Source organism: Akebia trifoliata, chromosome 5 (assembly GCF_017979445.1).
Source record: "Akebia trifoliata isolate Shusen 1 chromosome 5, ASM1797944v1, whole genome shotgun sequence".
Lineage (NCBI taxonomy): Eukaryota > Viridiplantae > Streptophyta > Magnoliopsida > Ranunculales > Lardizabalaceae > Akebia > Akebia trifoliata.
In genome coordinates, this window is record NC_141379.1 from 19,397,367 (window position 1) to 19,410,213 (window position 12,847).

Sequence of the window (12,847 nt, forward strand, 5' to 3'; positions counted from 1 at the left end):
GATGAGGAGATCATCATCACCAAAAATCAGCCTATTTCAAAACTTCTAACCCCATCAAAAGTGATTTACAAAAATTGGACGGTCCACGATTCTTCAACTTGTAAACTAGGGTTAGAAGTTTCAAAATGAGCTGATTCTTTGTGAGGATGATCTCTTTACCGTAGAGATCATCCTCACCAAAAATCAGCCTATTACAAAACTTCTAACCCCATCAAAAGTGATATACAAAAAATGTTTTGCAAGCTTTAGGGCTGCCGAACCGCCCTAAAGCTTGCAAAACATTTTTTGTATATCACTTTTGATGGGGTTAGAAGTTTTGTAATAGGCTGATTTTTGGTGAGGATGATCTCTACGGTAAAGAGATCATCCTCACAAATAATCAGCTCATTTTGAAACTTCTAATCCTAGTTTACAAGTTGAAGAATCGTAGACCGTCCAATTTTTGTAAATCACTTTTGATGGGGTTAGAAGTTTTGAAATAGGCTGATTTTTGGTGAGGATGATCTCCTCATCATAGAGATCATCCTCACAAAAAATCAGCTCATTCCAAAGCTTCTAATCCATGTTTTGAAAAATGTTTGGCACAATGTTTGGCAAACTTTAGAGCTGTTGAACCGTCCCCTATATATATAGGGTCCTGTTCAGCACCAAACATTTTAGCCAACCATTTTTGTCCTACATGGGTTAGCAGTTTTGGAATGGGCTGATTTTTTGTGAGGATGATCTCTACGGTGAGGAGATCATCCTCACCAAAAACCAGTCCATTCCAAAACTTCTAGCCCCATGTTTACAACTTGAAAAATTGTGGACCGTCAATTTTTTGTAAACCATTTTTGATGGGGTTAGAAGTTTTGGAATGGGCTGATTTTTGGTGATGATGATATCCTCACCGTAGAGATCATCCTCACCAAAAATCAGCCCATTCCAAGACTTCTAATCCATGTTTTGAAAAATGTTTTGCCAAAATGTTTGGTGGTGAACATTTCCATATATATACATATATATGGAAATGTTCAGCACCCAACCATTTACCCAACCATTTTTGTCTTACATGGGTTAGAAGTTTTGGAATGGGTTGATTTTTGGTGAGGATGATCTCTACGGTGAGGAGATCATCCTCACAAAAAATCAGACCATTCCAAAACTTCTAACCCCATCACAAATGCTTTACAAAAAATGGACGGTCCACGATTTTTCAACTTGTAAACATGGGGTTAGAAGTTTTGGAATGGGCTGATTTTTGGTGAGGATGATCTCCTCACAAAAAATCTGCCCATTCCAAAACTTCTAACCCATGTAAGACAAAAATGGTTGGGCAAATTGTTGGGTAAATGGTTGGGTGCCAAACGAGACCAATATATATATATGAAAAAACATATGTAAAAACAATGTACCGTTAATAAATTTTCAAAAGATAGGTTAGAAGTTTCGGATTGAGTTGATTTTTTGTGAAGATGATATCTATGATGGGAAGATCATCTGAAAAAAAAAAAAATCAGTCCAATCTAAAACTTCTAACCCCATTAAAAGTGATTTAGAATGTGGACCGTCGACTTTTTGCCAATTTTTTTTAATAATTTGTAAATCACTTTTAATGGATTTAGAAATTTCAGATTGAGCCGATTTTTTGTGAGGATGATCTTCTCATCATATTGACCAAACCTCACAAAAAATAAGCTCAATCCAAAACCTCTAACCCATATTTTGAAAAATCATTGTTTTTACGTATGTTTTTTCATATGACCTTTGAACCGCCCCATATATAAGCATCATGTCAACGACATAATTAAAAGTAACTATAGAAGTTTTGACTGCTACCTTCTTGGGCTTGGAGGCAAATTACGAGAAAAAGCATAAAATGTATTAGAGTCCAAAAGTCCACCCTACCATGCGGGATAGCCTTGACATACATGCATTCTCCAACGGCAGAGAAAGATGGATTTGCTTGCCCCATGGCAAACATATCCCATCATATGAAGAACATCTATCGTTGCAGCATTTGCCCATCCAATCACACTTACTAATATTCCCTAGACAAAGAGAAAAGGCATACATAGAAACAATAGACCCAAAGCCTTCTTAAATCCAAATTGAAAAATAAGGAAATAGTAAATATACTTTTAGATTTCTCTAAATAACCATATTGATGGAGTGGTTTCCAGTTAGGGAATTACATTCAAGTGATAATAAATCTTATCACCTCAAAATAAATTTATATATTAAAATATAACAGCAACTAATATATATATATATATATATATAAATTACATTCAATTTATATATTATATTTTGGGAACATAAAATATAACAGCAACTTTATTCAAGCCAAGACCTAAGCTCAAATACCTCTTCCATGCCCTTCTAACTCTTAACAATTTCTGAACTGTCGATATAAGTTGGAACAAACACTGCAATGACGGTGTCACTAAACCATTCCTCCTTTTGAGTACAATTTTTCAAACCCCACGACTAAACAGTAAGCCTACATGTCAACCATTACCACCACTGCTTCTCCTACAATCAGGAATCAGGAGAGAACCCCATTTGAATAAAATTAGAAAAAGAAAACTTAACTTACTACTTATTTTAGTACATTTTGGATTCTGAATATAGAAGAATCATTTTATAATGTAACATCAGATTCTAGAATTGATTTAAGGCAAGAATCGAAATCTACATTCCAAATCAAACATCCTACTAGTCAAGTCGACTTGAAAATCAGTTGATCGAGTTGAATTCTAGTAGTGTTCCCTTTCCTATGATTCACAAAATGAAAGATCATTTTGTATGTTTGGAGAGTTAAAAACAGCTCATTTGACTTTATAGGGATAACCTTAACTTGGGTAAGAGTTCAAGTGGTGGTCAATTTTTTCAAGTCTAGACTTTGTATTCATGAGAGATGTTCATCTCAAAATTAGCGAGTCTTCAGCTCTAACACCACCGAGACTCTTTGTCATTTAAGAAGGATGGTCTAGTAATTTCACAAAGTGCAATAGTGTTAATTTTATTGTAGTTCTAAACAAGAATGTCTTTAAATGAAATAACTTTAATAGCTCCATGTGGTACTCAAGGAGATCTGAATCGAATACCCTGTGGTAGAAATGTCTAAATGTTTTTTCTCAATTTCTGATGGAAATATTTTTTAATACTACAATCCAACGATTTGAATTCAATCCCATTACTTATGATTTTATTTTATGATCCAATTTGATTTTATTTATTTTTGTTAAGTAATCCAATTCGATTATGTAAACATTGCTTGAAACCATCAATTTTAAAGGATTACAATTTTCTCCCTTTCATCACCAGCCACCCTTCAAGTCTTGAATAATCAAGTGGTTCGTTAAAACTTTACCAAAAATTGGTATTCTATCATTTTTAGGTCATTGGTCCATAAATTTTAATCTTGACATGAAGACCGAATGTTGTCGGACAAGTCCACAATGCAGTCCACTAAGTCATAAAGAAATAAATTCTTGGGTATAATTGGCATGAATGTGACTTATTGGAAGGCATGTCCATATCCAGACAATGTCAAACCTCACTGAGCCATATTCTTATTCCAAATATAACTAAAATTGGGATAAGAAATATAAGGACTAAAATTAAAGAAATATCTACTAAAAAAATTAGAGATAAAAGGTAGAGACCATATCAGCACTTAAAAGTATCAAATTGCATCTTTTCAACTAAAGAATGGGGTGTCAGAAAATTTCAATTTGCTTTCCTTACTGTCCAAGTTATCAAGAGTTAGAATATTCTATTATCATCTTTAAAAAACTTTATTGGTTTTTCAATTATTTTAGTTTATCATATATTGTTTTTTTCTATTTATTACAAGAGATTGTAAATAGAATATATCATTTTTTGTACTAAGAAATCACCTGATTTGTATTTATAGTCAATATTGGAGAATGCAATCAATAGATTGTCTCATTTAAATTCGAAATAATTGAAAAATAAACAATTTGAACCAATCGAGAGAAATAATGAGATTACCATGGACATGGTTTCTTCGTAGGATCCGCAATCTTTAGAACGACAAGGTGCTGCATTTTTGTGACATGCTCTGCATCTTTCTGGATTGTTCCTTGAATGATTCTAGAATTTTCTTCCATGTTTCTTGTTATTCCTCACTTCTTGCTTCAATCTTACTCTTTCTCTTTTCCACTTCAATCTCTGAATGTTGATGAAAAAAAATTGGAGATATATAAAAGACTCCAAACTAGGATCAAGTAAGGTAAATTGCTAAAGATTGGAATTAAGACAAAAATATATATATATATATTTAAACGAAAGGGAGTCGAGACTAAGCTAAAACCCTGATATAAGGGTATAGTGAGCCTTCAGATTCCAAGAGATTAAAAGGGTTCGTGCCACTTTTGTCGATGAGTGGATTGGCAATATTTGGCACTCGCAAGAATAGAAAAAAAAAAGTGAACCAAAAAAGAAAAAATAAAAATAAAAATCAATCTACACTACTAAATTCCTAAAAAAGGCATCTCTCACCAAAATCTGAATTTTCAAACAGACACCCAAATTTCTATTTCTGAAGAAGCTAACAAAAGAATAAAAAATGGAGACAAACTTAAAATACTTAATGAGACTTACCACCATCATTCGTAAAGATGTCAACAACCTCTTGATGCTTGTCTTCTGCTCCGAAGTCAATCTGGAGGGGAACTTAATGTTGAACTTGATTCTCAGGTAACCTTTCCTCGTATGATCCTTCGGGATAAGCATCCCTTCTCCTTTGACAACCTCTTCATAGGTGCTACGGATGATAGAGGTGCTGGGGGTGGTAAGATTCCGCCCATTACCTGTGCAGTGTAACCTGTCGATATCTTCTTGGAATGAAACAAGGTTCCTGATTCAGCTATTACTTTAAATTCAACATTGGTATAACATTAAATAAAATGGTGTCATGTGATTAGCAACAGTTCAAACCATTATGAGAAAATTATTGCACAAAAATAAAATTTTCATACATCTAGTCCATGTACTATGGGCCTTAGAGCTTCTAATTTCATAGTGAGCTATTTCAAACTAACCAGAAACATTGAATTGCCTTAATCTTCAAATAAATATAGTTACCATAACAAACCATAAAGCTTAAAAAACATAAAAATAGTAACCAAAACTCAATACTTACTCTTCAAATAAACAAATCATGGTTGTAGACACCTCAATTTGAACGGGCCACTACTCGAAAAGGTCCAAAAATATCGATTTTCCAAATAAATGGGCCAATGGGCCTTAAGGGCTCAAGTCATTGAAAAGTGACATTTTGACCAAACCGATGCCCCTAAGACCTCTCAATGGTCTAGGAGGCCCACCAAAAGGACTCGGCTTACCCTACGCTTTCCCAATATTCACCGCACCATTCCCAAAATCGAAAATAATGAATTCTCAATAAAATTTACCGACGGGCCTTAAAAAGCCCGATTTGCCAACACGTGGCATCTTTGATCAAACCAATGATTTCAAAAATCAGAAATAAATAAATAAAATTAAAAAACGAGACTTGGGACGCCTACCACACCTATCCCTTCACCGTTTCATCTCCGAATTCGAAAAAAACCAAAGCCCACCTAAGGCCCATAAACCCTTAATTCTTCAAAATCTATCTTCCTCATCTTAACCCTAACCTAAACCTAAACCTAATCCCACACCACCTAAAATCTAAAACCAACCTAGACCCTCAAAATCCATTCCAAAATAACTCTCAACCAATCCCTAAAACCTAAAACCATTTCTAAAACCCAACCCCAACACTACAAAACCCACAAATCATTAATCATATCCAATTCATTATCCAAACCACAACCCTAACCCATAAACCACAACCCACATCAACCAATCACTCTTTTATCATCAAAAGATGACACATGTCATCACCCCATCTCACCTCCCTCACCCAACTACCTACCCCATTACTTTTCTTTAAACCTCATCTACCCACACATCAACCCATCACCTTTTCTCTCAAATCAAACACATCTACCCACACCCCTAACCTATACCTCCCCTAATCTACCTACATCAACCCATCACCTTTTCTCTAAAAAAATCTAATCTACCCACATCCTTAACCTATACCTCCCCTAATCTACCTACATCAACCCATCACCTTTTCTCTAAAAAAATCTAATCTACCCACACCCCTAACCTATACCTCCCCCTAATCTACTCTCATCATTCCCTACAAAATCCACATGTACAACCTAAACCTACAACCATCCTTTCAAGTCAAACACTCAACCTCTCCCATCAACCCATCTCAACCCTTCATCTCCACCCATTTTGACACATGGCATCATCTCCCACACCCTCCCAAAATATCATCAACCACCTTCTTACACAACCCTTCTTTTAATTAAAATCCCATCTCCTCAACTTACTTCACCAATTAATTACTCTCTTACACAATCCCATCCTCTCAACCACTCTCATTTATTTTATTCCAACTAATACTCAATCCAAATGGGTTGAAAGATCCAACCCATTTACCCTTCTTACACAAATGCCCTTCAATCATCTCTAATTTACCCCCACCTTTCTCTTAAACTTCACACCATTCTACCACTTCTCTTCATTTTACTCAATTATATCCCTAAAATAACTCCTCAACATCTATAAATACCCTCATCCTCTTCCCAAAAATTCTCCCAACTTTTACTATAAAAAAATCCTCCCAACTTTCACTACTAACAATTATTACCATTCTCACTAAGAAAAATCTTACCATTTCTCTCTCACTAATCCTCCCCAAGTTTCACACAAAAAAATCACATACTACACTCATCTCTCTCATCATCTCTTCTCTACTCCTTCAACCATACAAGAGTTGTATTTTCTTAAATTAGTAAGGACTCAAGAAGACTCAAAGAAGAAGAAGAAAAGAAGAAAGAAGATACAAGGTGGGTGTAACAAAAATAACCCACTTCTCTTCTACACCCTCTCCTCCTCCCTCTTCTATCATCCCCCTCATCTTCACTTTGTTCAAATGGATTTGGGATGAATGGACCTCAAGGCAAATGATCCATTAGGATCATCTCTTTCAATGAGATGATCCTATGATGAGCCGAAAGTAAATCCCTATTTAGGGTACAAATGCACACACGTGGCACTTTATTTTTCGTATTTTCTTAAATCAAATGACCGAGTTGAGTTGAGGTTACCACTATTTAGTGGGGAGAAAAGGGTGCCTAACACCTTCCCTTTTCTCCAACCGAGCCGCTTACCCCGAATCTCAAGGTTCGATTAGTTCTTATCCACCGAGAGTCACTAAACGCCAAAAATGTCACTTTTTTCAAAAAATGCACATCGGGTGACCATTCACACCCACTTACAATATGAATGGTGGCGACTCCTAACCTTAGTAGATGTGGTCATTGTAATGATGAAATCACGATACAAAATGAGTAGGAAAAAAATGCATACAAATAAAAAATAATTTGGGCCAAGCCAAAAACCAGAGGCAATGTGCCTCAAAATGAGCACAAAAAAATATTAATTAAAAAAAACTTAATTAAAAAAAAAATTAGTTTAAAAAAAAAAAAAATTTTGCTCAGCTTGTTCCTTACTTCAGTCTTGGAAACTTTCCTCTTGGAATTTATTTTTATTTTAAGTTTTAAAGCTTCAAAAGATCAAACGGATCATTTTTTTTAAACTCAAGGCGTACCACTCGCCACTATTTGATTGATCAAAATGAAAATTCAAAGCGATCATCGATTGGATCATAAAAAAATAATAAAATAAAAAGAGAAGTCTTTTTGTTATTAGTTCATTCGTTAAAAAAAATTGAAAAAAAAATGATGAAAAAATAAAATCGATTGGTTGATGCGTAACCATGAATGTGCTATCCTTGTGGACTGATTATCTAAAAGGTCATGGTCTCTATAGGTATATTTTAATGTGCCTACATGATTGTAATGTGGATGTAATAGATATGGTACTCTTCGAGATATGTGGTATCTATGTAGAAATGATTTGATCTGGCCAACGGGCCCACTCATCTGGAAAATGCCCCGGGAACACCCTATCCTATTTGCACACACCACTAGCACGTTTACTTTACTGCATTGCACGCTTGCATGTCCCTAATAGCCAACATGGCACTAGTGCGTGGCCCGGTCTCCTCGGAGATGCGACGTCATTCATGAAAACCACAACTCCAATCACGTACCGTAAGGTATATAAAACTGGGGCATCAATACCGTTTGATCGGGTGATTCTGAAAGGTCTATTGATACACCCATGTTGGAGCGACCTGAGCCTTTGTCGTATTGTAAGCCGCACGGTCACATGTCCCGATTGCCAACGCAGTATTAGTACGTGGTCGGTCCCCTCGCGGGATGCGAAAATCATTTATGAAAGCTACAACTCTTGACTCGTACCCGTAGGTATATAAAAGATAATCCAAGTACATCAATTGCACTTCTTGGTCAAAACCAGTGCCTAAGCAAGATCCTGCCCCGCTGTACCCTACTGTACGAGGGGGATAGACTACGTATATTCTAGACGAGAGGTACTTAAGTGGGCCTTTGCTCAGCATCATGCGCCACCTCTCAACTAGGGATCAAACTGGCTGTTTTTGGCTTCAGAGAAGTGAATTGAAGTTTTAGATTATCACCTATGCGGTATATCAAACCAAGTCACCACGTACCGTCTGATTGAGTACGCTTGAAAGGTATATATGTGTGCTTGGGCAAGGGTGGCCAGATAAAAATGCATTGCACGTAGTAAGCTTAGAGTCTAGAAACCTTCCCTGTAAGTTACGACTTGAACTTATCATGGGTGTTCCCGGGTTGTTCATTGAATGGAACCTGATGATTGATGTATGTGAATGATAAGATCAGAGTTTATGATTGTCCTCAAGGATCAAAATTTCATTTTCAGAAATTAAAATGGGTGCACCAACCCAATAAAGAATCCATTTCGTACAAAAATTCAATAATGACCCAGTCCATCTCGATCCAATAATCATGATAGGCCGGGCCATTTAAATCAAAATGGAAATCAAATTTTCAAAAAAAAAAAAGTGATTTACAAAAGAGAAATATTTTTCAAAAAGTAGGTTTTCCAAAAGGAGTGTTCTCTAGAAATAATATTTTCAAAAAAGAAAAGTATTTTCAAGAAGGTGTTTTTCATAAGAACAAAAAATTTTCAAAAGAAAAGTAATTTTACATGGACCTTGGAAATGTACTGAACTATTCTTTTGTGTCAACTCAGGATGCTAGCTGCAGGCAATAACCCAATCGACCAGTTGGTCAAAACAACCATCACGGGATGCACACCGTAGAGAAATTCAACTTTGAAAAATTCATGTTGAGAGGCGTCCTGTACTTCCATGAGTTTGAGATAGATTGGAACCTTTTGCGCGCTATGGCTAAGCGTTAGAATCCTTATCTTCACATCTTCCACATTGGGCATATGTACTTGTGTCCTACTCATGAAGACTATTGTGGCATCATGGGGATATCTACTTCTGGTCCTCTAGTCAGGCCTTCATTGAAGACAGGATATTCTGGTGACCTCGCCACAGGCCTAAACATTTCAAAGGAAGAAGCCAAGGCCTTAGTCCGTAACGGGAGATTGGATTTAGTACCCTTATTGAGTCCATACCACTCTCGTAGTCATCCAATCAATGTAAAACCAGAAGCTTGGAGAGCCACTAGAGACTATCGATTGTGTTTAGGAATCTTAGCCCAATACATACTGACCTCCAAAAGTGAGGGTCAAACTGTTCCTGAGTCTTTCATAGACATAGCTTCTCAGCTCTCTAGAAAAGCCAACCCTGTACCTCTCATTCTAGCTGAAACCTTCTCAGGTTTGGATGCCATAAAAAATGATGAGGGAAGGGATTTCAAAGGAAGCCCTCACTTACTTTATATGTGGCTTTGCGATCGTCTTAAAATTATGGACATTCCTTCAACCCTCGAGTATAGGCCAGAGCACTTTTCCAAGAGAAACATGTTAGTACGTCACAACTTAGTTAAGGCTTGGAGCAAATGGTTGGATTCTCGCCTTGCTCGTCATATTGGTTTGAGATGCCCTTGGTGGATGACGGACTATCCTGTTTTAGGTACTAAAGGATCCTATTATGTCCGTTTGATTGGACTGGAGGAGACATCTTTTTACCAACCTGCCTTGATCCTAGAACAGTACAGAGTACCTATAGAGTTTTCGCTACCTCAACACAAATAATTCTTTTCTCCCGAACCATTGACTGAAAAGTTAGTGCATCTCATTGAGAAGGCTTGGAACAAGCGCACCTTAGGGTATCCAGATGGACCAGCAGGGTTCAAGGAGCTAGTTGTTAGAACCAAGAGAAGCAAGCCTAATTGTCCTAGCAATCCTGATGACGATCAAAACAAATCTAAGCGTCCATGTAAAAAAATCTAAGTCAGAGTTATTGAAAGCTGTTATTCAATGAAAATCCTATTTGTCAAACAATTTTCAATAGTTCAATAAAATTTCTTTTAGTTTCTTTATGGATAATCATTGCTTAAATGAATCGTTTAATGGGTTGGTGTACAAAATTCAAAATGTAATCTTCCTTTTCAAAATGTCTTACCGACTCCATGTCAATGCCAACCCCGTGCTGATGAAATTTCTTTTTCAAAATATTTTACCGACTCAATGTCGATGCCAACTCCGTGTTGATAAAATCTTTTTAATTTTACCGACTTCGTGTCGATGCCAGCTCCGTGCTGATGTAATCATTTTTAAATTTTACCGACTCCATGTCGATGCCAACTCCGTGCTGATGAAATCATTTTTAAATTTTACCGACTTCGTGTCGATGCCAGCTCCATGCTGATGAAATCGTTTTTAAATTTTACCGACTCCGTGTCTCCGACTGATGTAATTCTTTTTCAAAATCTCTTTTACTGGCTCTGTGTCGATACCAGCTCCGTGCTGATGTAATCATTTTTAATTTTACCGACTCCGTGTCGATACTAGCTCCGTACTGATAAAATCATTTTTAAAATTTTACCGACTCCGTGTCGATGCCAGCTCCGTGCTGATGTAATCATTTTTAAATTTTACCGACTCCGTGTCGATGCCAGCTCCGTGCTGATAAAATCGTTTTTAAATTTTATCGACTCCGTGTCAATGCCAGCTCCATGCTGATGAAATTCTTTTTCAAAATCTCTTTTACCGACTCCGTGTCGATGCCAGCTCCGTGCTGATGTAATCATTTTTAATTTTACCGACTCCGTGTCGATGCCAGCTCCGTACTGATAAAATCATTTTTAAAATTTTACAGACTCCGTGTCGATGCCAGCTCCGTATTGATAAAATCATTATTAAAATTTTACCGACTCCATGTCGATGCCAGCTCCATGCTGATGAAATCGTCTTTAAATTTTACCGACTCCGTGTCGATGCCAGCTCCGGCTGATGTAATTCTTTTTTTAAGATGTTTTGCCAGTCTCGTGTTGATGCCAATTTCGCGTTAATGTCGGCTTTAAGCTGAATAACTCTTTTCTTTAAAAATTGTTACTTTAAAATAAATAACTTTACCCGACTTAATAAAACGTCATGCATTTTTCTTTTTGTAAACAAGATAGTAATGCTTGATCTTCTTTACCCAAAGGTGGCCAAACGAAAGAAATATAAACAACCAGAGGAACCTCCGTATTTTCTCAGATCTTCCACCGTCATCATGAGTTCTTCCGAACCAGCACAACCCCCAGTAACCGAAACGTCAGATATCGATCCACAAATAACAGCACTATTGAAAATAATCGAAAGGCAAGAAAAGATAGTAAGTACCGTGTTAACCAACGCCAGCATCCTACAAGCCCAAACGATACAACAGCACGCATCCGGGTCGAATCAGGATTTACCCGAGCAACCTCCACAGGGACCACAGACCACAATGCCTCCTGCAGTGCCTGAATACCAGGGGCCCCCGCTCTATATTCCACAGAATCGACCACCCCCTGTGGTCATTCTTGATGACGAATGTGAGTACAGGGCCACATAGGACAAGAGCGCAACAGACGAAAAATTGGCTCAACAAATCGAGTATTTGCAAGAAGAAATGAGGAAGATGAAAGGCATCAACACTATGAGTGGGACACGGTTTAAGGACCTCTGCTTTTACCCAAATGCACAGTTGCCGCCAAGTTCAAATGTTCGGAATTTGAGAAGTACAATGGGGTGGGGTGTCCTTTGTCACATCTAAAACTATACTGCGGATCCATGTGCCAATACAGCGAAGATGACAGGCTATTGGTGCAGTTGTTTCAAAGAAACTTGACAGGGCCAGCACTCAAATGGTTCTCCGGATTGGACCATACGCTTATCAAAAGTTGGCAAGACTTGGCTGAAATATTCTGGCATAATTATCGGTTCAACACAGATGTGGGTCTGGATCGAAATGATATGGCCAAGATGACAAGAAAGCAACGGGAAACGGTGAAAGAGTATGCACAGAGGTGGCGAGAATCTGCCTCACAAGTAAGGCCCGCAATGACCGAACAAGAGATGAACACCACGTTTATCTCAACACTAAGGCATGCCTTCTATATTCATCTGGTGGGACACACCACAGGCACATTCTCGAATCTGGTACAAGTGGCAGATCGGGTCGAGGACGGGATCCGAACCGGCCTGATCTTTGATTTCACGAGTATAGGGGCAACAACAGGAATCCCTTCTCAGAGAAAGCCAGTGCCTCTAGGAAAGAAGAGGGAAGAAACACAGGTCAACGACGTACAGCCGAATCGACCCCTCTTCATTTCTTCACCAGCACCATCAACTTCATGGGCACCAGTACCACCAGCTTGGAATCCTCCACCCGAAAACCAATTCAGGGCAAACCCCCCACCGG

The 12,847-nt window shown here is 37.6% G+C and overlaps 1 long non-coding RNA gene across 1 annotated transcript; it reads right to left on the bottom strand.

Annotated features, from left to right (window-relative positions):
• Positions 1-2,294: 2,294 nt before the first annotated feature.
• On the bottom strand, positions 2,295-5,311 carry LOC147401604 (uncharacterized). Its single transcript, XR_015178219.1, has 3 exons — positions 4,612-5,311; positions 4,000-4,179; positions 2,295-2,514 (listed from the first exon to the last, which is right to left on the bottom strand). It is a non-coding gene; the product is annotated as an uncharacterized LOC147401604 (long non-coding RNA).
• Positions 5,312-12,847: the final 7,536 nt, after the last annotated feature.